We start from the raw sequence: 26,485 nt of genomic DNA on the forward strand, positions 1-26,485 counted from the left end.
CTGGATACTTTCACTCCACTATTTCAGAGACAAATAATGTACTTTTTTTTTTACTTTTTAGGGAAAGATTAGTCTACATTATGAATTAACCACTTAAGCCCTACTGCTATGAAAATAACAGATCTACAGGCTTTCATAGCATTGCCACTGTTATCTTTACTATTGATATATCTGTATACAAGATTCTTAAGTTCTGGAAAATCTTTAATTGTTTTGGAAATGTTCTAATGTTAAACTTAAAGATATGTTCCAGTACTTTAATTTAACTCATTAGTACATTTTGACTGATAAACTTTCACTTATAGTTAAACCAGGAGTATCTATAGGGAACGGGCATAGTGACGCTACAGTTAAGATTTGCGGTGAACTCTGCCCACTTTTTGACACGATTTTCCAGCCTGACCAGTTTGATGCGTAGTAGTAGTAATGTCAGGCTAGTCTGACGTCTTTATTTAGACTATTTATTATTAATTAGCTTTCACATTTCCCCCTCAATGTCCCTTCCTGCAATGTAAAAGGATCTGTGGATGAAATTAAACTGAGTGAGATTTTGTAAATCTTCACAAAAGACACTTTTATTATTCGCTGTTTGAATTGACGAGTGATCAGGCAAACGTGTGTAGTCTCCTCAGTAAATAAATAACAGTTACGCTTCTGTCTGTCTCTAGTAGTCGGTATGTTAACTGAGCAAGCCTGGGAAGTGCGTCTGTGTCAGAGATATCAAATAAATGTTGTTGGCTTGGGTGTCAGCTGACAACATAACAACCTTCAACAACATTCCCAAACCCATAGGCTCTCTACCTGTGCTCAAAGGAGCATGACAGCACAATGGAAATCACTGATCAGACCCATACGAGTCTCACATGTGAGCCCCGGCTATAGTGGCTAAGGCTAGCACTTCGCATGGGACATTTGCGGCAGTGGAGCTAAATCTGGCATTAAAAAATAATGTTACAAAGAGATTGAGCTAACAGTTAAGTTTTGTTTCTCTGTGTTCAGTCTGAGAAAAGGTGGAAAATGGCAACGGGAACTACGTCATCCTGGGCGAGTCTCCGCCTTACGCCTGTCCCCTACCTTTTGAGTTGAGTACTTTGTCCACCACTGGTAGCTGCACCCTTGTGGGCTACGCCCCACACTGCAGTGCAGCACGTTTGGTGCTGAACAGGAAGGCGAGGACTTTCAAACCAAGGAAAATAAGGGGTGGGGGGGACTGCACCTCCCCTTCTCCTCTCCTTTCCCCGCTCCCACCCCCCGCCCCCCCAACCCCCCCCCCCCCCCACACACACACACACACACCCCGTGCTCCTTCTTCCTCCGTAGGCTGCCATCTCTGGGCGCTCCCTCCGTGCAGAATGCCCTGTGTCTGAGAGCAGTGGCCTGAAATCAAACTAAGAGGGGCCTTGGGCCGGCGGAGAATGCTGGCTTTGTCTCAGCTGCCATCCACGCTGTCTGGATGCATGGAGCGAGAGAGACAGAGAGACAGAGAGAGAGAGAGAGAGAGAGAGAGAGAGAGAGAGAGGCCTCAAAGATAGTGTCTGATTGCAAATTAGCAGTGCCAAAGTGACGCTCCCCTCCTTCCACCTCGGTAGGGTTCAGCCGCTCCACTTCACTACTCTCCTTTCGTCTCCTCTCCACTTCTGCCCTCTCCTCTTATCTCCACTTCTCCCCACTCCTCTCCTCCTCTCGTCTTTATTCCATTGACGTGTGATGCAACGATATAGCCTATAATATATATTTCCCATTTACCATTCTGATGAATTGAGTATTGGACCACAATGGAAACAAGCCCCCTGGGGCTTTTTGTGTTATCCTTTCAGCACAATCTTTGACTGTAGTACCTGCACTGTCAACAAAGTATCCAATCAATCAATCAATCAAAAAACCCAGCCGATTCTTTACGCACACATGAAAATACACTGTGAAATCGTGTGTGTGTGTGTGTGTGTGCGTGCGTGTGTACGTGTGTGCGTGCGTGACAGTCAAAATCAACAGAGCTCCATAAAACACCCCAACATTTTCAATGTCCTACTAATGTGTATTCACCATCATGTCTGAAGTACTGATACTAGCACAAATCCAAACGTCACTCACATTCACATTTAATTTCATGAGCAGAGACCCGAGTCCAGAGTGACTTACTGTAGCATATCAGCAATATTAGAACCAGCTGCACAGTAATTAATGCTAGGGACAGAGTCACATTGCTCTGGTAATAGATCAACACGCATAGTAACATAGTTTTTTTCTGAAAACTGTTTTAGAAGACATTCGTAGAATCGTCCTCAGGTCTACATGGTTAATAGGTTTCTCACTGAACGTGCTCCTTCTGTTCGAGAGGGTGGGAGACATTGTCCATAATATGCATTTGAGATATAACACCGGTGATGGGGACCTTCATGTATGTACCCACAGACAGCGAGAAAGCCATGTCATAAAGTACACATTAAAACAATGTTCTAAACCACTTTTTCCCAAACAGTGGGTCTCGGGACCAATTTGTGGGTCATGGACACATTGTTACCCTAATGTGTCCGTGACCCACAGATAGTCCCCTTCGTTTTTGTTCCCTACATTTGGTTTTTATTGTTAACGTTTCACGAATTAATAACAAAAATCCAAAGGTTTTCTCAGTAATGTCATGAAGAAATGAAAGAAAAATCAAGAAATTCCATCAATTAAAACAAATTTTAAAGAAGTAGTGAAAATAGGCGATATACAAGCTCACAACGTGGCGCGAAGAGAAATACACACATACAGACATAATCCCCAGCTGTAATCACAGTCTCTCTAAAGATTTTACCTTTTTCTTTTTTCAAATATGTACAGTGCACTGCCTCACTTTGATCCAATGTTTTCCCAGGCGTGGAAGTTCTAAACGCAATGCTGAATATTGTAATGTATTGTTATTGGTATAGAGGTAATTGTGTTTGCTTATGAAATCTGTTTAATTTTGGAGCATGTAAATCACAAGCGATTATTACCAAAAGGCGCCGGCCCGAATAAATTATAGGATAGTGTCGTATTTGGCATGAAGCCCTGCATATGTTAACTCACTTCTTCGGGGCAATATTTAAGACTTGCACATAATTATAATTCGGTCTGGTTATTAAGACAATATGAGCTATTATTATAAGCACTAATGCTGTTCACCACACCACCACAAGAAAATGCATAATTCTTGTTTTGGTAGTAGTTTGCAAAGGTGGGTCTGTATTTGTATGAGTGTGCACAAATGCAAGGGTCCATTTGGTTACATTTGTACACTCTCAGAGATAGATTAACGTTTCACAGTGCAGCATCAGCTAAATGCCTGAAATGTGAAATGTAAATATAATGGTTTGATAAGTAGAGGAGCTGCCGTCGATCCATTATAAGCGGATAAATGAAAATGTACCGACTCTGTCAGTCCCCACTCTCCATTGACATATTTTTATTTTCATGCCGGTAACACAAGTGTGTTTGTGTGTGTGTGTGTGTGTGTGTGTGTGTGTGTGTGTGTGTGTGTGTGTGTGTGTGTGTGTGTGGTCTCAGGTCACATCAGGTGAAAGGGTCCATCAAATTAAACTTGGACAACTCCTAATCCATATTAGCCATTAACTCACACCATACTGTATACAGTAAGTAGAAGTGCAGTGAACACACACACACACACACACACACACACACACACACACACACACACACACACACACACACACACACACACGTAATCGTATTATCTTTCGCCTGTGCAGATGGCTACAGTACACAGAGCAGGGTCATTGAGTGCAACCGTAATATGACATGTCAATAAACCTTTATCATCGGTCAATACACTCACGTCAGTTCCGCAAGTTCACAGACTTAGTGAGTTATGATTCAATTCCACAGAAAGACGAGAGCAAAACTTATCTGCACACTGTACCATATATACTGTATAGAAGAAATATGATATGACTGCCAGCTACAGTAAATTGCTGTGTTTGTAGACACTCACAGTTGCAACAAATGCATAACACTGAGGTATTTTACTGCACGTGTACATGTAAAACGTGGGCGAATTGTCTTGTTTTGAAATTAGTTTACTTATTCAGTTATTCTCTATTAGTCAGCTTAGTAGTGACGTTTTTGGAAGTATTAAAACATAGAATTCCATATTGTGTTTGTGAAATTGGTGCATTTACAATATACAATATATATACAATATACAATATACACTTTAGAGTGTCACTTTATATGCCTACCTTACATGTGTTTGCTATCTATCTATCTATCTAATTTGACAGATTTAACAGTCAAATTAGAATGTTCTTGCCATGCAGATTTAAAATAAATCTTAGTTTTTCAATTGATTTGTCTTCAATTCATAAACAAGGTAAGCTGTGCTTTGTCCTGTTCGGTTGGAATGTATTTTTCACCATTGCCTCGAAATTCTCAGTGTTCTGTTCAATGATCCATTTGTAACTCTTGAGAGTACAAAATGGTTACATTACATTTACACGGTTAAATTAGCACTGAGGGTTTTGTCATAAGCTACATGTAATTGGATTTAGATTGGGCCTTTTATAGGTAATTAATGATATGGTAAAATACAGCTGATAATCAATAAATGAACATAATGTCCTCAGCTGAAGTCAACAAGTCTGCATGCATGGGCTTGTCTCAGTCAGTCACCCGAGGCGCTCAGCTTCTACTTAATTAACTTAATTAACGCTCCATAGAACACGCAGCTTCCCATGATCGACCCAGCAGGTAAACAGGTGTATAAGGTTCTTTAATCTTTATTCCAATAACAGTCTGGGATTATAAGAACAGCTATTTGGTGCAAACGAACAAAAATGCATGATTAAACATAGACTATCCTATTTGACATGATTTGGAGGATGATATAGTATTATTATCACCTCATCTCAGTTCTCTGCCATTGTTAGTTATTAGCTTAATAGGCAGGCCTGCTCGTCTAAAACGGACCCGTTCGTAAATAAAAATGTGAAGTATGCGTATTGCAGGCGTTAGGCCTCCAGGGAGTCGGACTCAGGCTATTATTGTCCTGTGTAGTTGAAGTGAGGACGGCTTTAAATGTATCTATATACGCTTTTCTGTGCTACAGCAACAGCAACATTACAACAAGCAAACACGGGGACTCGGGAGAGTTCATGAGAACCTTCTCCTAGCTCTGACTGCATGCAGTCGCCTCCATCCATCGCAACCTTAGACCCTTTGTAAATATTTCAGCGTCTTTCCCCACCCTTTTAACGCGACAACAACAACACGACAACAACAACAAGGTGCCGTACGGACCGGTACGTGGTGCTGCAGACTATACAGGCAGTCAGACCCAGACAGAGGGAGCAGCCGCAGCGAGCCTGCCTAGTGCCGCTTGCCGTAGCATCGCCGTGTGCGTGTTGTATAATATCGGGACGGCGGTTCACCTCAGTTGAACCTAGGCTGGCGTATGTATGACTGTGTGTGGTGTGTGCGTGCGCGCGCGCGCGCGTGTGCAGTTAAAATGAGCGGCTCCGTTGCCGTAGTACTGTACGGCGTACGTACGTGCGCGTGGCTCGCTCCCTCGATCCGCCGGTGTCCTCACTGAACCTTACCCGAGGAGAGCGACGCGCTCCTCGGCTAAGGTTCAGTGAGGACACCGGCGGCAGCCTGACTGGCTGGCTGGCTGGCTGGGGTTGGCTGTTCCTTGTCGTCGAGGGAGAGAAAGAAGAAGGAGAGAGAGGGGGATCTCTTCTTCAACTATTAGGCTATTATCGGAGGATGTATTATACCGACCGTGTTGAATGAATGCCCGAAGAGCCTGCCTCCATATCCCTACTATACCCATAGCCTACCTACCTACCTATATCTAGCTCTGGTCCATAGCTCTAATGCGTTACCTACCGCTGTCATTTTCCTTTTGTGAAGAGAACGGGGCGAGGATCGGGATAACAAAAAAAAAAAGGAAAAAGAAAGATTCTGTCGCTCGCCGAAAAATAGCACCGATATACAAGCTCGAGATGGTGAGAGATATAATGTGTTGTTTTCGGCAAGCGACACCGTGCTGCTGATTATATAAAGAATGTTATAGGCAGGGAGGCTCGGGGAGTGAAGTATATATTAGTCGCGTCGTCGATGATGATCGTCTCGCCGCCGCCGATCGTATAAACGTCCAGGGGAATAAAAAGCCGCCGTTGGACTTGGAAATGAACGCACCCGGGGAGGAGGACGCGACGGACCAGGACTCCAACCTGAACTTGAACCACCAGGCAGAGCGGTGCGTATATTATTATTATTCATATTATTATTATTATTATTATTATTATTATTATTATAGGCTTTATTACTGAATTCACCTATTTTTGAGGGGTGGGCAGGATTAGGAATCCTTAATTGTTTTCCAGATTGCGATAGGCATAGCCTAGGCTATACGTTCCCATGGTGCAGGATAGAATGTAGCCTAATAAATTAAACAACAAATGTAGACGGTGTTTTGCCGACGTCGCGGAGGTTTTGTCGGTGAGTGACACCATTTGGAGTCACTGACAACCGGCCGTCTTGAGGGACTTAAGTTTTACGCGCGGAACATCCTATATATCGTCCGCTCCTGATGATGATCGTGGGTAAATTACTGTTACGTGTAGAAAACGTCGTCACGCCCACTTTGTTGTAGCCTTGGACATTGATCAGATGTAGGCTAATAATGTGAACGGCGCTCAGCTGCCTGCAACATTCTCTCGCAGTTCGGGAAAGAGGTCGCCTTCACGTCCCGGTTTCCCTTCAGACTTCAGAGACGCATAATCTGTCTGTCTTTGTGTCCCCGATATGCAAACGGAGATATATACGCAGATCACACCGCGTCCAAACAAAGTCATCCAATGGAAAATATTTCGTGCTCTCAATTTGTTGGATTTGGGGTGAAAAACAAATGTGCTTTTAATTAGAATAGTCATGTCGCCTTAGATGATCGGGGCAATGAGAGACATGGAAACATATGGTTTAATTGTGCGGCTTCCCCCCCCCCCCCCTTAGCCTATATGTCCCTGTGGCTTCCCTCAAAGAAGTTGTTTGATTAGATTAAATTGTACTCTCGCTGAAATCTGAGAACGCGGAGCGAATGCACCAGTATAGTTTTAATGTATTTTTAATCGTTAAAAGGAGTCACGAATCACGATACACATCTTCCCACTCCCACAATAGTGTTGAACATTTAATGTGTGTGTATTGGATATTATATATATATATATATATATATATATATATATATATATATATATATATATATATATATATATATATGGGTAAATCTAAGTTAGTTTTGTCGATTTTATTGGACATATAGTCTTCATGTGGACTATAATTTATTGGCTGCTTGATGTGGGACTTAAAGTCTCAGGCAATTCACAAGAACTGAGCTGAACATTCACCAGTTAGGATGTGTATAACTTAATGAAAGGACAATGTGGCCAATTATGTATTCGGCATGTTTTCTAAAAGTAGATCATCATAATGTAATATAAAACAATTACACAAGCAGAACAAATACTTTTCTCCTGCTTGTTTATAAGTTTAAAAAAAGCTGGTTATATAAATAATATTATAGATCTATATTTTGTCTGTGAAGCAAAAAATGTCATTATGGATATTATGTAAAGAGATTATTACATAATGATATATATGCTATAGACAAGCATATAGCATTTAATGTCTCCCATGCAGCGACTGCACAGCCTTATGCCTTCCTTGCGAGGTCCCACAATGTCATTTGTAAAATGATGTTTTATGCCTATATACGGTTTCATGCCAACGATAATGTTTCAGTAGTTTTTTTCCCTGTGGCTTTGGTCTCATCCAAACCACCTCTGTAAACAATAAACAGGCACACTTTTTAAACTTGTGTACAAAGTCAAACGTTTAGAAGTGCATGTGTACTCTAGGCCTTCACCGACGGTGTGGGTTGGAGGGCTGGGTGGCTATAGGGAAGAGTATATGCTCATGCTGGAGTGTCAATCTGATGTTTCCCAAGAAGAAAGAAGAGATGACAGAACCATGGTGGTTGTGCCTGCATGTTGGACCACATTCTCTCTCCTTTTTACTCTGTCTCTGTCTCTGTGGAAAGAGGAACTGATGTTCAGAACTCAGAAGTCAAAATATATGAACTGGATCAACATGACCCGTTGTCCCATAATACCGGTCTCCCTCCACACAGCATTGCTATATGACTCACTCGCCCCTATAAACAGAACATTTGTGCCATTGTACTTTTGAACAAGCAGAGGTCAAACCACAGTTGAGCCTTTCTTGCTATCCTCCACTAAATACATTTGTAGTCCTCGTATAGTCATTGTAATTTGTCAACTAATGGCTTAGTTGATTAAATTAAAAGTAAAATTGTGTTTGCTGCTTATAATAACGCAGAGAGCAGCCTTTTCATGTTCGTGATCGAGGTTGAGAACTGAACATTCGAATGTTGATTTCACAATGGCTGCTGGTTATTGGCCATGGTCATGGTCAACCAAACCCAACGGGCTCATCTATCATTCGTCTATGAAGGGACTGCCCTAGACTTCATGGACGATAGAACCCTTACTAATCCAATCCAGAACCTGCCATAGCCTATTCTCCAAAATTGCATTATACTTGTTTGTTAGAACCTCTGCCACCATTGTCCATAACGCTCCCACCCTCCACACCTCCTCCCATCCATACACCTCTCTCTCTCTCTCTCTCTCTCTCTCTCTCTCTCTCTCTCTCTCTCTCTCTCTCTCTCTCTCTCTCTCTCTCTGCATCTCCCCATCTCTCCTCTCGCATGATGCAATTGATTGAAACCTTAAACGCATGCAGAGCTCAGACAGACCACAGTCCATCCCTTCTATGAATAGTTGATTAGATGGGATGTCGCCGAGCGAGGCCCCGCTGTTCCTGGATCCGGGGCATTTCAGGTCAGGGAGGACAGGTCCCTGTCCTGTCCTGTCCTGTCCTGTCCTGTCCTGTCCTGTCCTGTCCTGTCCTGTCCTGTCCTGTCCAAATCTGGACTGTATAGAGTAGCACAGATGCTGCCGTCACTCTGTCAATCGCTTCATGAATGCACAGTAAAATCCTCCGTGTTAATTTAACACACTTGAGAGTGTGCAAATGTTACGGCTCCATTTGGTTCCATTTGTACACAGTTAAATGAACAGAATATATATATATATATATATATATATATATATATATATATATATACACATACTGTATATAACTAATTTGGACAGTTTTGCAGTTTGGCGCATGTGCGCATGCATGGTTATTTGTGCACACTTGAGCGCGATCGCGCAGGGCTTGTGCACTCGCCTTTTCCTCTTTTAAATCTCTGCGCCACCTCGGTGCAGGGCCATTTAAGTGCTTGACCTAATTTCTCTGGCAGCGTAGAATCCACTGAAGGCCTTCCTCTGTGTGCGTGCGTGGCGCGCGTGTAAGAGTGCGTGTACAAGCCACGTGCACGAGCAACTCTGGGTGTTTCCTCCTTGCCTTATAACAGGAAGCTGATGTGGAGTTCAACTGAGGACAGGGAAAAGGCCTTTTCTTTCCACCCTGAATCATTTGAGAGAGCGAGAGAGAGGGAGAGAGAAAGAGAGAGGGGGAGAGAGAGAGAGAGAGAGAGGGGGAGGGAGAGGGGAAGAGAGAGTGAGGGAGAGAGAGGGAGGGAGGGAGAGAGAGGGGAAGAGAGAGTGAGGGAGAGAGAGAGGGAGGGAGGGAGGGAGAGAGAAAAAAATCAGAAAAAAGGAACCAGCCCTGTGCACTGATTCAGCTCTCTGCAGTCTGTCCTTCTCCTCTCTCTCTCTCTCTCTCTCTCTCTGTCTCTTTCTCTCTCTCACTCTCTCTCACTCACTCACTCACTCACTCACTCACTCACTCACTCTATAAGCTTCATTTTATATTTTGGGCTGAGCCGGCAGATTTAAAAAAAAAATCTGTGTGTCTCTCTCACACAGAGAGAACATCTATATTTTAGGATACACTGCAATGTCGAGGAGCGAGTGGGTGGGTTTTAAGGACAGTCCATGGGAGAGAGAGAGAGAGGGAGGGATCTGTGGGGGTGAAGAGAGAAGCGGGGAGGCTTGGAGGACTGGAAGATGAAAATGGAGAGAGAGAGAGAGAGAGAGAGAGAGAGAGAGTGAGAGTGAGTGTGCATGAGACTGAATTATACAGCGAGGAAATAAATACGGAGACAGATTAATGAAACACGTCTTCTGGTTCCGTTTCCCACAGCACACATGCAGTCAAAGAGATAGAATATACGCAGTGTTAATGTAACTAAATCCTCAGTTGTTAATTTACCCTTTCGTAAACCCACGCTTGAAACCGAACCAAACGGGTCCATTTAGTTACATCTGGCGCTCTCCGGGGTTGAAGTAACGCGTTTTTACACACTCTGTGACCTTCAGTGCTGCCAGTGTGGTGTCCTACAGTACATACTGTATACGCCGAGGACATTCCCTGCACATGTTTACTTTACTGTACTCTGCATGGCAGCTTTATTAGAGTAGAAATAAGAAACATGTTTGGTTTGGTTTTGCCTAAAAGTAGCTTTTTTGGCAGATATTTATTTGGTTTGCAGTCATTCTTTCAATTTAGTCATAATCAAGATATAGATCTAGATGCTTATCTAAACATTCCACTCGACATAAATATAGTAATGTGTGTAGCTTGTTAGTGTTAATCCCAAACAAAAATATCTGTAGGTTTTCAATTTGACCATTGTGTACTAAAAAGCTGTGTGTGTGTGTGTGTGTGTGTGTGTGTGTGTGTGTGTGTGTGTGTGTGTGTGTGTGTGTGTGTGTGTGTGTGTGTGTGTGTGTGTGTGTGTGTGTGTGTGTGTGTGTGTGTGCCTTTGTGTCTATCTGTACTGTGCTGTAGACTGCACATAAACTACATATGTTACATTTTGAGGAATTCAAATAAAAACAGCATTTTAACCACACATTTGAACTAGGATTTACTAACTATTAAGGAATCTACAGTGAATATAATGAGGATATAGTAGCAGTAAAACATTTTTAACTAATGTACAATCTATTATCAGTATTATGAGCATTTGTGCTTTGTTGTATGACAATAGTGAAAATAGCTGGTCTGCCTGTTCACAAAGCGTTGTAGTGCGATGTGTATGAATTGCATCACAATGTTGACAATCTTTGAAGATTTAAATAAAAAAGTGTGACCGTTTTCAGTTATATCCATAAAACATTTGTCCCTATTAATATTTGTCCTTATATTATTCCATACAATAGGAACACTAGGTTGAAAGTGGTTAATGATATTTGCTTCCAGAAAATCTGTCTTTCTGTCCAACAGCAGAAACATAAGGAGAGTGAAATGTACAGTACAAGAAAACAGCCATAATCCGTTAATTGCACATTGCAATTGTCGTCACTGTTAAAAGATAATCCCCCAGTTAATCCCTCATTGGTCAATGGTCTTTGTACAAATTGAGCTATAGAGAGTGAAGCATTTACAGTAACAATGTGGCATGGCTTTGATTTGGGTGTGTTTGTTGTAGGGCAGAAGAGAGGAGGAGAGGAGGGGTGTGGAACCACGAGACCACCAGACCAGACCACTGCATTGCAGGTGAGCCCTCACACGCACTTCACAATAGTTTGTAGAAAGGGAACTGTGCACAGATCCAACTCTCAAGTCTTATCAATATCAAGCCAGTACTCGCTAGAAGAGAATTTTCAACCGGGTGCCCCTATTGTCGTCATGTTATTGTAGGTGAAGATGTTAAAAACTATATATATCGTATATATTGCTAAATTTTGCTTGTAGAGATTGGCTATTTTCTTGTACAATGAAGTATATAGTGTGTGTGAATATCCGTGGTATATCCGTATTATACGATATTGGGATATTAGACGAGATATCGTCTGCTATTTTTAATATCTTAAACTCTTTTGATGCCACCATTGACTCCGGCACTCTGACGCCAGTGCCAACAGGGTGCACGGGAACCGGTCCCGTTCGCTCGCTCCCATCAACCGGAAGTAATAATTGGTCAATGTTCTAGGTTAGACCCGCCTCAACATGTGTCTGATTGGCTCCCAGGCAGGCATCGTTTTACTGAGGGTTAGTTTTAGGGTTAGGGTTAGGTTTAGGCATAGTTTTACTGAGGTTTAAGTGTAGGTTTAGGGGTTAGGTTTAGGCATAGTTTTACTGAGGTTTAAGTGTAGGTTTAGGGGTTAGGTTAGTGAATGAGAAATGAGAACTGTCAATCACAGCGACTACTGGCCAATCACAGCGTGGCTTTCCTAGAACGTTGGTGGGATACATAACGCGTCACTACTCTCTCATCAGAAGCGCTGAAGCGCTAATATCGTTAGCACGATGTCGCGCTGATTTCTTTTATTGAGCTCCTAACATCGTCCATCACCTCACATTCGTGTCTGGGTGAGACCTTTGACACCATCTAAATGTCTCAAAATACAAAAAGACAAAATACAACCACCCCAATTGTACAAGTTGTATATTGTGTTAACATACTCTACCACAGTGGTTCCCAAACTTTTTCATGTCAAGGACCCCCAAATTGACACCAATTAGCCCCATGGACCCCCATAAGAGAAAAGTTTTACGGCTCTAGCAGTGATTCTCAACCCGTTTGTTTGACATGCATATTAGTCTATAGTCCCCCATTTAATGGCATTTCTATCTCTGGTACCCCACTTTATATTGTAAAATCAATGTTAATTAAACTTTGAGAGTGTAGAAGTTCCATTTGTACACTCTCAGAATTACAGACCCATAAGAGTCCATTTGGTTCCAAACTATCATTTAGTTTGGGACCCCCTGGAACTCCCTCAAGGACCCCTAGGGGTCCCTGGACCCCACTTTGGGAACCACTGTTCTACCATACAGATTGGACACATAGTGCTGCTTTAAGTGAGATCAGTTTCTGAACTTACCTGACTGTTCTAGCTGTTGTATTATTTGCCTTTACCATTTTAGTACTGTAGGCATTACTGAGGATTATTTTTATTTAAAAAAATAATTGTGTAAATTTGTTGTGAGAGCACTAATAGTAATCCCCACAATATCATAAAACGTATCGTGATACTTGATTTTGTCTATTATGCCCTACGTGTGCATCAAACTCCATGCCTCAGCAAAATATGATACAAGTACATTATTTTAGCAGATACGTACTTGACAGTGTTGATCATATTCATTTAGCATCTAAAGGGAGACATATAAATAGTCATCTTAGGTGTAGAAACTGAGCTCAGTGGAAACAACGGTGAGGAATAGAATGTTTTACGTTTATCTGCCTCCAACCATGCCTCCTTTTTGGCATGACTCATTACTCATTATAGGCAAAAATGGTCAACTTTTAATAGTGAAAATAGCAGATCTACAAGCTCACAAGTTGTGAGTCCAGCAATGCTGTCAGTACCATGCATGAGTCCCAGAGACCCGCTTTCCACCGGTTGGTTCCCAATGGGAACCGGTTCAGTTCTTTTTGATTCTTAGTCCATGAGCCAGAGCTCCAAAATTGGTGGGAAAAACTAGACCTATATTAAATTGTTTATAGGATCAATACGAGTAAATTAATGCCTTACTAATAATAATTAATTAATAATGTAATTAATACATTACTTCCACAGTAGTAGCTTTTTCATATTTTCTGTTTTCTGTTACGTAATGCCTAATTTGCATATTTAAAAATGTAAAATTTGTAATACATTAAATCATTGTCTTTGTGTAAGTAATCAATTGGGGAAGTGTCATGGTGATAACAATCTAATGTAGGTATGGTTTTGCTACACTCAATTCATAATTAACGTTCCAATTTTGGAGCTCTGGCTCATGGACTAAAAACCAAAAAGAACTGAACCGGTTCCCATTGGGAACCAACCAGTGGAAAAGGGGCCAGAGTGAAAAGGAACCATGTCCGTCTTCGATTGTGGAATGATGCCATAATTGTGTGGGTGACTTAGAGGTATTTGAATACAGTACACACGCAAGACTCTTCTGGGAAGAAACGAGGCGGTCAGATTATGATTTATGATTTTCTTTTTTCTCTCTCTCTCTCTCTCTCTCTCTCTCTCCCCACCTTGGAGTTGATTACAACAACATGAGCTTTAGTAGTCGTAAATCATAACATTGTGCGGTAAAATCTATGCTATTCCTCTGATCTTGCACTGTAAGTCACTCTGGATGAGAGTGTCTGCTAAATGCCTAAATTGTGTTGTTGTAATTGTATGAATCTCTTTTGTGTGGTAGAATAATTTCACTCATCCCTAGACGTCAGTGTGCTGGATTCATGTTTAAAGACAGGAAAACATCATCTATCTACTGTATGTTATAATTTTGGAAATCTGTGTTTGAATAGCTAAATGTGCCGCACCCCAAGATTCACAAATCATCTGGTAAATTATGTTTTCTCATGTCAGGAGTGGAAGAAGTCCACCACACCCTGGTAAACTAATCCAAGCTCCATATAAACAAATGCAAGGATTCAACATACAGTACAGTTCATTTCACATTTAACAGTAGAAAGGTTTCCAGAGAATTCCAAGTATATAGTTGGTTTTTAATGAGTTTAAACAGTGTACATTTTTACCAATATTGTACCAAGTGCAGTCAATACACTATGTACAACTAGCAACGTCCTCCACTCATGATGACATGATTTTAATATCCAAACATCTGCTTTTTCAGCAGGTAATATGGTGAACATTTATCATTTTAAGTAATTTCCATATACTTAAAAGCAACTGACTTTGTTGTCTATTTATGGACTAGTATGTAAATATATATATATATATATAGTATGTAAATATCAGAAATTGTCCCTTATCTCTTGGCCTTTTTTTAAATGTGGGAAATAGGACATTTTGAGAGAAATGATGACATCAATGTCAAAGTTAAGTTTAAAGGGATTGTGACATTTAAAAAAAGGTTTTGGAATTGTTCTTATTTTTTAGGTTTTCTAATCTCAATTGCACCCAAAAAACATGAACTTTTAACATTCAGATTTTCTGTGATCTGGGGTTTTCTGGCTCAAACAGGTGCTCTGATTTGCCGGCAGTAAGTGATGTAAGACCCTGCAAATCCCATATATGTCAATGGGATTTGCCAGCAGATGTCACTGTTTTCACTGTGTTGCCTGTTTTCATTGTAGCTCAAAAGGCTTCCAAACCCCAAAGAAAACTTCAGACCACAGAAAATCCACTGAATGTTCAAAGTTCAGGTTTTTTGGGTGTAATTGAGGTCATAAAACCTAAAAGAAAAAAGAAAAAGAAATGAAAATGAATGTCATAAAACCTTTAAGCCTAATATGTCACTATGCTCAGTGCCTAGTTTGAGACATTAGTGGCATAGCTGACCTATCAAACCTCAAATAGTATAGCTGAAAGAAATTATTTTTAACTCACACATCAAACTAGATGGGTGTTTTTGTCAGGTAAGTTGTCTCGTACTGTAAACCATAGACATAATAAAGGTAGACGCCTCTTCCGGCTCTGGGGCGTCTGTATCTCAACAGAAGGCAACATGGAGGCAACGGGGGAGGCGATGGCGACGCCTGATTGCATTGGCCAGCTTTCCCGAGATTCCTTGCGAAGCATAGCGGAAGCAAAACGAAAGAAGGGAAGGGGACCTTCGGTAGGCCAATCAGAGGCGCATGCCTTCAAGATTCCGCTTGATCCAATCCATATACATTTCGGCAATTTGAAAATAGCCATTCTACAAGCTCACAATGTGACGCTCACAATGCGTCACATTGTGAGATCTTTTTTAGATACATTTGAAAACTTGTGAAATGGGGCATTTTGCATAATGAGTACTTTTTACTTTCTGTACTTTTTTTTGACACCATTACTTTTTAATTCCTTTTACTTGTAACAGTTGATGTTTTCCCACCACTGACCAATACCATTTTGCTTAGAAAACAACCATAGCAAGCATATGATGCTATGAATCACATTTTTGAAGAATAATACATTACAAATAAGTAATGGCGTCGAGAGTTGCAATATAGTGCCTCCTGACCTGATTATATTATATACTGTTTAAACTGTGGCCATATCATTTCAGTAAGTTCAATTTAGTTGTCAATATGTTCCAACATGCAGTAAAACAAATATTAGTTTCTATTCAATATAGCAATTGTGTCAAGTTTTTTTATTCAACTTGCTTTAACACTTCTACAGGGTTAACACAATATCTGCAGTATTCTATCTTAAAACATAACGGTAAATAAAAATACATGGAAGATATGGCCATGTAATGGGGCCGACCAACTTCAAACTGCATGTGCAGCGGCGAAGACTTGAGGGAGTGCGGTGCCCGTCGTCGAGTAATTTGGTATCCAGTTGTCCAGAATTAGACTAGTCCAGACATGAAATAGTTCTATATTGCCATAGCAATATCTGTCTCCAACTCTTTTCATAGAAAATACATTTTCAGGTCAGGATACCAATTTCCTCAAATCAGGAGAGAGATAACATAGAATTGTGTAGCTTAGTGGGCAGAGAGCCAGTCTGGTACTCAGAACACACAGCTATAGGTGAAGCTGAATTTCCCCTGTGGGACAAACAAAGCTTTCCCTTTCCCTAACCCATCTCCACCAGGGGGTGCATACGGACAAACAAAGCTTTCCCTTTCCCTAACCCATTTCCACCAGGGGGCGCATACCCTTTCCCTAACCCATTTCCACCAGGGGGTGCATACAGTACGTTTGTTAGACATACTAACAGCCAAACAGGCATTAGTTCGACAACACCGGCGCTCCCGACATGCGCTGCCAGTTACAACTAACCCATGCTGTGGGTTAAAACCTTAGAGTATATATGAATAGAGAGGGCACCCGAGTTCTCCTTCCATCCACTTGCATTAAGTTGCTCAAAAGCGCATGAGGCGATTTCACTCCTCCTTCCGTGTAGGAACAGAGTGCATTCTGGGATGGATTGGCCCAAAACACATGAACACGCTGCCGTTGAACGTGCACAATGATAGTCAACGGACCAGTGCGTTCATGTGTTTGGGGCCAGGCTGCAATACCTTCATTCGGCCACTATGTCCATTTCACCTCAGGGTTTCCTCTGGGTGCCTTCTCTATTCTCAGGCCCTCAACATATGCGGCAGGTTAAAACTAACCAGTGGCGGTTTAAAACTAACTGGTGGCTCCCAACATGCGTGGCAGATTACAACTAACATTTGACATGTTAAAACCCCGTATGTGGCGTGGCGTCCTGTGAGGTTAGGTTTAGTGTTTGGTTTTGGGTATGGTGTCGGACTCATGACTGTAGGACTGTTAGTACGTCGGACCAAACACATGCATCCCTTCACCAGAAAAACTAATTTTCTAAAAGAAGAAAAAAAAAAACTCAACAGGCTTTTAAAGACTAAACAAATAAATAATTCAATAAAACACAATGACAGGCAACCGCACACAATTGAAGTTGCATGTTTCAAAAATGAGATGAGCACCATTTGAAGGATTACAGTTACCCACATAACCTTATCGCCAATATGAAATGAGATCTGGCTGCAGAATAGCATTGAGGTTGTGAGGTAAGACATTTAATGCTAAAACACTTTAGTGGATGGATGCACTGTACGGTAATCCTAGCACTGCTATTTTCTCATGTGTTATGTGATCATGGTTGGAGCACAGCAATAATGTCAGGTTAGCTACGGCTCTAATCTCTTTTAGCCCATAATGGGCTAATCTTCCAAGAGTCCAGTCCTCATAAAAACATAACAGCGTATAATAATTATAAAAATCACACCCGTATGAAGTGAGGGGCACTCTTATCATCGTATATCATCGATTTGTTGTCGATGGAATTTTCCTTTGTGTAAGAGTTTGTGCAAGACGGAAATCTACACTATAGCTGAATATAGGAGGGGCTAGCGCCCCTCAAAAACAACAATCAATAAACAACTCCATATATGTATGGAGTTAAAGATGTTTTGCTCAGTATAGGCTGTGGTGTAATTGTATTGATGGCCTAGATTAGAACTAGAAGAAAGGAGGAGAAGCAAGCACTCAGTTGAGTAGTTCAAAGTAATAGAGTGACGGGTGCACGGCTAGGGTACAGTTGATACAGTACGTAGATACAGTTCATAGAAAAGAATACCAGCACTCACGTTATATCCAATATGATTATTGTTTATTCCCATACCGTCCCATTTGATGTCAGATTTGCCTATGGGTAACTTTCCATGTTCGAGCAGTGTTCATTGCAATGCAATGATCAGAGGAAATCATATATTAGACACACATTCTGGTAAAAAAGATTGAGGTCAAGAGTATTATCACCTGTAAGACTAAGTTTGTGGTACAAAAGAGAACTTAAAGTAAGGATTACAGAACATAAGAGTAATATTAGGAACAAGGATGAGAAATCTCCAGTCGCTAGACACTTTAATGAGGTGGGCGCATATACCCTCTATAGGTGGGTATCGGGAGAAATTAATTTTACAGAGAGAAGGATGGTGGATACACAACTTACAAACTGAACACCCGAAAGGGCTCAATGAGGTTTTATTACTTGGGTGTTTTAAACTGTCTCTGAAAATCTTTATCTTTTAGAATGGTGAACAATCTGAGTCTGTCAGATCAGGGGTCTTAGAGACCTGCACAGGGTCAGTTACCTTCTAGTGATAGGGCCTTCCAAGAGGTATCTTAAAAGATCAAATTGTATTGTGTAAATTGTGTATTTTGTATGATGTTTTTATGTGTTTTCTTTCATTTTTTTCTTTTTCTTGTTGTAATGTACTCCATGTGGGAAAATGAGTTAGCATGTCAATTGGTAATATTATGAATAATTTGAGTCAGGGTGCAATCTGACCGTTTTGTGCGGGGCACTCAGGTCCCCTTTATAAGTGACACCGACTCCATGTTGTTCAGATTCACGCTGAGGAAGGCTTCCGGGCCGAAACATCCGTATGTTGCTGGCTGCGGGGGAAATTGAAAAATAAACAAGAATCCTATTGGATATAACATAAGTGCTGGTATTCTTTTCTATGAACTAGATTAGAACTACGCTTCAACTATCACAGGTCTCCAGTCAGAATCGAACCAAGACACTGTGGTTGGATATTACTGTTCCAACAATCATTTTAGAGATATCTAATTAATACCAGAGTTTGATATCAGCCAAGGGGACATGAAAAAAAGAGACTGACTAGGGACAGGTGTTGCAAATTAGCATCCACTATAAATACTATGATAGTTGCATTGCATAGCTGTTCCCAGCCTGTCTGCAGTATGTACACAGTAGCTGTTCCTATCAAATAACAATAAATCTTAAATCCTATTGCTTGTTGACTGGGATCCCCTAGGGCTCTGTACTTGACCCCCTTTTTTCTGTCTGCACCAAATCTCCATGCTTCAAAATAGCCACAATGCTCTGCGAGTGTCTAGATTTGATAGATGACGTTGCGACATGTTGTGAGCATCTACATTGGTTGTTTTTCCCAGAATCAAGATGCTAGGGTTCCTGTGAGCAGCAGGCGCGGTATTGCAGTCGCTGTACCGCACTGTGAGAGAGCTGAGCCAGAAGGCAAATATCTCTGTCTATACCAAGCACTCTCACTTATGGTCATGAAGTGTGGGTCATGACCGAAAGAATAAGGTTGCGAATATCCGAATACAAGCGTCCGAAATGAGTTTTCTTCAACGCGTGGCTGGCATCTCCCTTAAAGATAGGGTGAGAAGTTCAGTCACGCGCGAGAGAGACTCGGAGTAGAGTCGTTGCTTCCTCGCCTGGAAAGGAGCCAGCTTAGTTCGGGCATCTGGTTAGGATGCCTCTCGAGTGTCTCCCTAGGGAGGTCTTCGAGGCACGTCCCACTGGGAGGAGACCCCCGGGTAGACCAAGGATGAGATGGAGGGATTACATCGACTCACTGGCCTTGGAGCGCCTCGGGATCCCCCAGGAGGAAGTTGCTAATGTTAATCTGGAGAGGTAAATCTGGAGCTTTTACCCCCGTGACCCGACTACGGATAAGCGGTTGAAGATGGATGGATGGATGGGTTCCTGTGGTTAATAATACAATTTTGAATAGAGAGTGTCCAAGATAAATATTTTATTGTACAGTGTTGCAATGTCCAGATTTTAGTTTTCCACAATAGGACATTCCATTCTGGAATGAACATCCCCAGCTAGAGGTCAGGTTATGATGTGGCCGCTGTCGGGCAGAAACCTTGTATCTCCATATTTTGGTTTTCTAATGGTTTTGGACTTGACATGGTTTCCGCCCACCAGCAACGATATTTACTGTAGTTCTGTGGCGGAAAGAAGCTACGTACTTTTACTCAAGGGCTTTGCTTACAATACATACAATTTAGCGTACTTGAGAGTGTGTCCATTTGGTTTAGAAAACATTTTGAAAAACCCGGCACAAATGGGACATTCTGCATATCGAGTATTATTTTGGTATTTATTCTGGTGACAATACTTTGGCATTTTCAACCATAGTAAAATTTGGAATACAGGACTTATTTTGGTAGGCTATATTGTGGTATTGGTACTTTTATTAATTAAAACAAATCAAAGTACTTCTTCCACCTCTGCTGTAATGGGATAGCCACTGACTGACCGAACATCAGAATGGAACAGCCGGCGCCGGGGATGTGAGCGGCCAGCAGGTTTGGGGTTCATGTGGATTAGCTGGTGTCGGGGGCGGGCCTGATAACAGGGACAGTTCGGCTCCATTGGCATTCAATTACAAAGTATTACGTACAGTAGTAATTACAGGGTTAAGTTCGGTGCGTTATATCTCGCTGTGTGTTCGCCATTCAGCCTGGGGAGAATTACCATGCAGGTGTAACGTATATCCTTACTTTTTTGCCTGTGTTTGGATGTGTGTGTGTGTGTGTGTGTGTGTGTGTGTGTGTGTGTGTGTGCGTGTGCGTGTGTGCGTGTGCGTGTGTGCGCACGTTTGCATGTAATGAAAGTGGATGGTCGCTTTCCACCAGACAGCTAGAATGAATCGCACAATGTCTCAAAAACGGCACCCACCCCCCATTACTTCTCTCCCCTTCCCCTCTGTCTCTGTGTCTCCCCCTCTCTTTCCCTCCCTGCCTATCTCTCTCTCTCTCTCTCTCTCTCTCTCTCTCTCTCTCCGTCAGACCGGAGGCCGCCCCAGCGCCCAGTGGAGGCTCTAGGTCTAGGCCATCCATGCATTGTTGTGGCAGGGGCCTCATTTGAATGGTTCTTTAGTATTTTGTGTGAACAAGTCAGCGCCATTTGCATTTGTTCCAGTCACATAGGTTTAACAGGTCAATAGGGGATCCCTGGCACAGCGGGGGGTTGGGGAACAAAACAAAACAGCGGAACACGGCAGGGTGCCGATCTTTCTCGCACACATTGTCCCCGTCAACGTCGGGGTTGGCAGCCACCATAGCTTGTCCAGGTAGTGTGTGTGTGTGTGTGCGTGCGTGTGTGTGTGTGTGTGTGTGTGTGTGCATGTGTGCACTTGGTGCCAGTGGGGTGTGGGGTAATAATCTTGGGGCGATGGTGACAAAGGCTTAATTAACATACAACTTATTGCTTTGGCTAGTTTGGATGACTGCAAGGGTGTGTGTGTGTGTGTGTGTGTGTGTGTGTGTGTGTGTGTGTGTGCGTGCGTGCGTGCGTGCGTGCGTGCGTGCGTGCGTGCGTGCGTGCATGCTCGTGCGTGCGTGCGTGCGTGCGTTCGGGAGAGATAGCGCCAGAGAGAGAGACAAAGAAAGTGAGAGAGAACTTGAGGGGGGGGGGGGGGGGGGGGTGTCATGCAGTTTCATTTCCTGAGCCTAGAATAATAACCCTCTTAATAAAATGGGTAACATGTTGCCGAACGGCGAGGGGATTTGCAAGGTCTAATTGCGCCTTAAACAGCTTCACTGTGAGCATGACAAAATGACTTCTGTCATCCGCTATTTCCAGAGAAATACGTAACACGTTGCACACAGTCTGAAGTCTTGACATTTCGTCATCTCCTCAATGACAGCATGGATAAACACAGCCTATTCCAGCACTACTCATTCAAACTCTTATGGAATAGTGCTAAAAATGGTGCTAATACACTTTGTCTTGGTGTAGAAGTGGGAGAAAGTAATTTTAACTATAGCGAGAAGAAACGGTACAATTACAAATTGTCAGGTGTCTCTTTAAGTGATTCTCAACCTTTTTAATTTCAAGGACACCCAGTTTCATATGAATTAGGTCATGAATCTTTTGATACTATTTCGATCTCTGGGACCCATGGTCTACACTGTAAAATCTTAATTTATCTCTGGGAGTTTGCAAAGTTATAGTTACAGTTTCACCCTTACAGTTCCCTAAGGGTCCCTTTGGTTCCAAACTATCAACCATTATCCTGGGGACCACCTGGAGAGCCTCAAGGACCAGACCCCATGTTGAGAACCAGTGTTGTAAGATTTTCACGGCTCTAGCAGTGATTCTCAAACATTTTCATTTCAAGGACCCCCAGTTTGACATGCATTACGCTACACAGACCCCCGTTTAATGGCATTTCTATCTCTGGGACCACAATATATATTGTAAAATCATCTACAAGCTCATCATCTACAAGCTCATAGCGCGGGACAAAGTGCCGCGCTACGAGCTTGTAGATCTGCATTTTTTTTTTAATCGTGAAAATGTGGCGCAAATCTTTGAATATATATTCTTTCAGAGCGAACAACATATTTTCAGATGGGGGTCGGCAGCCAAATCCATGTCATTCTGGGGGTCCCTGACGTGAAAAACACCACTGACACAGTAAGATTTAGAAGCACACCAAAAATAGACCAAAAATAGTATGGGCCCTATTTTCGTCACTGCCTTATGATTTTTACGGCTCTAACAGTGATTCTCAAAGACCCCCCTGGTTTGAGCTGAATTAGGCTGCTTCTATCTCTGGGACCCCAATGTATATTGTAAAATCAAAGTTAATTTAACTCAGAGAGTGTACAAATGGAACCAAATCAATTTGGTTCCATGTGTACACTCTAGATCCATAAGGGTTCATTTGGTTCCAAACTAGCATTTAGCTGGGGACCCCCTGGAACTCCCTCAAGGACTCCTGGGGGTCCCCGGACCACACTTTGGGAACCACTGATCTAGAGGTGCACAGCGTGTCACAATGCAATGGGTTGTGAGCCTGCAGATCAGCTCTGGCTCACAACCAAATATAAATCAGGCCTACTGTAAGCAGCATTGACGATGTATCTTCTCTTCTGTGTTACTAAATGCACATAAACATACAGAAGAGGCTCTATTTTGATCAATACATTTTTTATTGTCTATAGTTTTTGGATATACCGTACTTGAAATGTATAGTAGCTTTGTCCACATGAAGGAGACCAGAGGATACAGGGAAGCTGGCAGAACCTTCACTAAAGCATCCGGGACAACTTGCCGTATCGCTTGCCCTATAGCCTCGGCGACCTTGCAGGCGTACGCAAAGGCTAAAATATGTCATTTAGATTATGATTATTAGATTATTATGTTATGTGATACCGAGGCTGGGGTTAGCAAGCAGCAGGATTATAGAGGTCTGAGACTCATTCAGTCCACACATACATTTGCACATCAAGTTTCTCAGTAATGCATGAAAAGTGTAGACTCCCACAATGCAGAATAACTAACTCACTTGAACTGCTCCAACTTTTTTCAATAATATACGCATGCAGTCATTGTAAGCAACCTGCAGTTTATGCATGCTTACCTTCCTCAACTTAACCCACAAGGTGATGTATTACCTTGTGTTGATCTTGCTTGTATTTGGATGTTAAAGTATTTGGATGTTAAAGAATATTTCACATTGACCCAGAATGGTATACATACATACATACATACATACATACAGGATAGAATAGATTGTATGTGGGGTGTATGTTTTAAGAGAATGATCATTTAACCTGCCTTTTTGCATTCAACCCTGATAGTAAACAACAACACTGTATATTAGTTTCACATATTATCATCACCATACCACTTATAAACCCTATAAAGTCCCTTTCTTTTCCTTCTACCCCAAATCTTGGTGCTGAAAACAACCGCCTATAATTGTCTACAAGCTCACGGCGTGTCACCTCCCAACACGCCGTGAGCTTGTAGATTGGCTATTTTCACCCAAGGTTTGGCTCTATATGACATGGCCAGAATAGAGTTACCTGTACTTACCAAATCACAAACTTCATCTGATCCCAGTCACGCAGGGAGCCTCAACACCTTTATTATTAAAGTTGGCTTCAGGTCCCGGTTGATAAAAGCCAGTCCAGACATTAATTTCCCATACACCCGACCCTTCCTTATCCCAATAAATCAGGGTCGGTTTAATCACTTTCTGTATACATTAACATACATTTACCCATTTTGACCTGACTTTAGAAAATGTCTTCTAAATTCGGACAGTCTTCAGATTTTTCTATATCAGTGGTGCTCAATATTTCATGTCAAGGACCCCAGAAACTATATGTAATTGGCCACCGACCACCATCTGAAAATATGTAGTTCCAGGGACCCCTCAGAAGCAAAGATTTGATTTAAAAACGTTCGCTCTGAAAGAATATATATAAGATAATAATATATATAAGATTTCCGCCACATTTTCACGATAAAAAAAAAAGGCAGATCTACAAGCTCGTAGTGCGGTATTGGGTGCCGCACTATGAGCTTGTAGATCTGCTATTTTTCAATAGCTAAAGTATAACATAATGCTTAAAACACCAAATGGAGTTCCCGCCCAGAATGGGTTAAGAATTGGACCTGTTGGGTCGGTACGTGTAACACAAATATAGAAGGAGAAAATATTTATAGAACATGCAATGGAAAATATACGTGTTTACACTATAAAGTGCGCGCATGTTGTCTGAAAGGGTGTAGGGAAGGCATTACCAGTCAGGACTAAATATGCATGATTGTGCTCAAAAAAGAACCCCATAGCGACTTATCCTGTATAGCACTTAGCCGCGTCGTGTTGCGGTGTGTTCCGCCGTGTGTCCTGTTGTGTTATGTGATGTGTCCTATGACACCTCACCACACACACAGCTCCATCTTGTTTGAAGAACATGTATTTTTTTTTTTTTTAATCTCACTCAAATTCAACCGTATACAACTGTAAACTCTACTTATTTTGGTTGTCTGTGGAAAAATCCCTGAGTCATACTTTGTTGTGTGCCGGTATCGCGTGCCAAAAATAGCCGATCTCTAAGTACCTAAGTATGAGGGAAAAGACTCAGTGAGGCAAATTAAACTACGGTATACAACAAGTACGAGACGTGGAGAAAAGGCATCGGAGGAAAATAAGAAGTTGAACAATGAAAGCAAAGTGATTGCGTCGCACAAAGTTTAAAAAAAAAGAAGAAGCCCACTATAGAGTTAGCAGGCCTGTGGCCATGCAGGCCTACAGAGTGCAGTCCAGACCTGGCACTCCGCTCTGAGAAAACGGGCCTGGATGTGTGCAGCATGCACTGCACACAAAGGAGCCCATCTGTATGCAGCCTACATAGGCAGGCTTTTGTTGCAGCTGACAGGCACATGACTGCTAGCATCTTAACCACTTAACCCATTCTGACCGGGCACCCATTTTGGTGTTGGCATCATGTTATGCTTTAGCTATTGAAAAATAGCAGATCTACAAGCTCATATCGCGCCACCGAGTGGCGCGATACGAGCTTGTAGGTCTGCTATTTTTGAAAAATCGAAGAGCGACTGACATTTTTAGAATCTGATCTCAGGTCAGAATGGGTTAAACCTGCTAGTCTTAGTGAAACGGACCTGAGTTATACAACTGCACTCGGACCACTTCTTTCCCGTTTACACCAAAGGTCTTATTTGACAGAAAAATTGCAGATCTACAAGCTTGCCGTGAGCCCATAGGTCTGCTGCTTTAAAAATATATATATTTTGGCAAATGTCCCTTCCGGGAATAGGCATGTGTCCGTCTCAATCTGACCTGCCCAAACACACACACACACACACACACACACACACACACACACACACACACACACACGGAAGGATGCACAAACCAGTCATTGTTGCCTTTTCACAAAACACGGATAAATAATCTCAAACTGAAAATAAACAGCATTAAACTGATTGCAAAGAAAGAGCCACGTTGTCCTATAACTTTGGTTGTACTTTCTGTTTTTCGTAACTCCTCTGTGTTCATTTGAATGTGTGCATGTAACCAAATGGACCCTTATGGGTATATTTGGCGTTGAATTAACACTCAAGGGTTTTGCTGTGCATGGACATTGTAGTATGAATAGTTAATAGCTATAGTAGGCTATGATGCTGTACTTAACACTTTTGACTATTAAACACTCTACTTGACTATAAAACACATTCTGCTCGTTATAAGTGAAGAGGTGTGCACTGACAAATCCATTAGGTATAATTATAAGGCATGGTTTGAATGGGACCATTAATGGAACCAAATTAAAAAAGGAGAAAGTGAAAATGAATCGTGTTTAAATTTGACTGTATACAAATAACACGCAGACCTGTATAGCCTATTTGGAAACAGGGTTTACACT

General features: G+C 41.9%; 1 long non-coding RNA gene across 1 annotated transcript in view; it reads left to right on the plus strand.

Moving 5' to 3' along the window:
* The first annotated feature begins 5,695 nt into the window (after window positions 1-5,695).
* LOC310853255 overlaps window positions 5,696-26,485 on the plus strand; it is a 41,585-nt gene continuing 20,795 nt past the window's right edge. Inside the window, exons 1-2 of the long non-coding RNA XR_014568759.1 lie at window positions 5,696-6,241; window positions 11,510-11,577. This is a non-coding gene — a long non-coding RNA (uncharacterized lncRNA). The remainder of the gene's footprint in view (window positions 6,242-11,509; window positions 11,578-26,485) is intronic.

Source organism: Protomyctophum parallelum (genome assembly GCF_964188405.1).
Source record: "Protomyctophum parallelum genome assembly, chromosome: 22".
In the NCBI taxonomy this organism is placed as follows: Eukaryota; Metazoa; Chordata; class Actinopteri; order Myctophiformes; family Myctophidae; genus Protomyctophum; species Protomyctophum parallelum.